We start from the raw sequence: 640 nt of genomic DNA, 5'->3' as shown, positions 1-640 counted from the left end.
GCCCCCCCCCCCCCCCCATTTGCCTGAACACCTTTAACAGAAAGCTGATGAACAATACAAACAAAATAGAATTTCTTTTTTGACTGGCTTTAGCGTGTTTCCAAAAGTTGACAAATTTTAAAGTGGCCCTTTCATTTTTCTGTATGCGGCCCTCAAACGAAAAAGTTTGGATACCCTTGGCTTAATTCTTCTTTCACAAACACAATACGAATCAGAATACTGTGTTGAAACTCGTGGGGGCACCTGGACCATATCGCAGCAAGGAACTTTGTTTGACTAGACTTAAGCTTTCAAGGGGCCTTAATCAATCGATTTTTTTGGGGGGGCATAAATATCGTAAGAGCTCCATATAACAAAGGCAGATTTATGATTATTTTTATTTTGTATTTCATTATATTTACTTTCAAGGCAACGCTTATTTTTAAGTAAAAAAGAAGATTAAGGAGATCATTACAACTAACTCCCTACTTATGGAGAACCCTCAGCGCATAGAAGTGAGATGGAATGACAAAAAAGGTTCAAGGTTACGCCAGATAAATAAGGCTGGGTAGCACTGGAGTTGGCAGTACCTGCTCTCTGTCTGTGAGTGTTGCAGAGAAGATTAAACCAAAGTGGCTCCTGTACAAGAAAAAAAAAAAAA

The sequence above is a fragment of the Hippocampus comes genome, unplaced genomic scaffold (genome assembly GCF_001891065.2).
Source record: "Hippocampus comes isolate QL1 unplaced genomic scaffold, H_comes_QL1_v1.1 scaffold339, whole genome shotgun sequence".
Taxonomy (NCBI): domain Eukaryota; kingdom Metazoa; phylum Chordata; class Actinopteri; order Syngnathiformes; family Syngnathidae; genus Hippocampus; species Hippocampus comes.
This window is presented reverse-complemented; position numbering follows the sequence as displayed.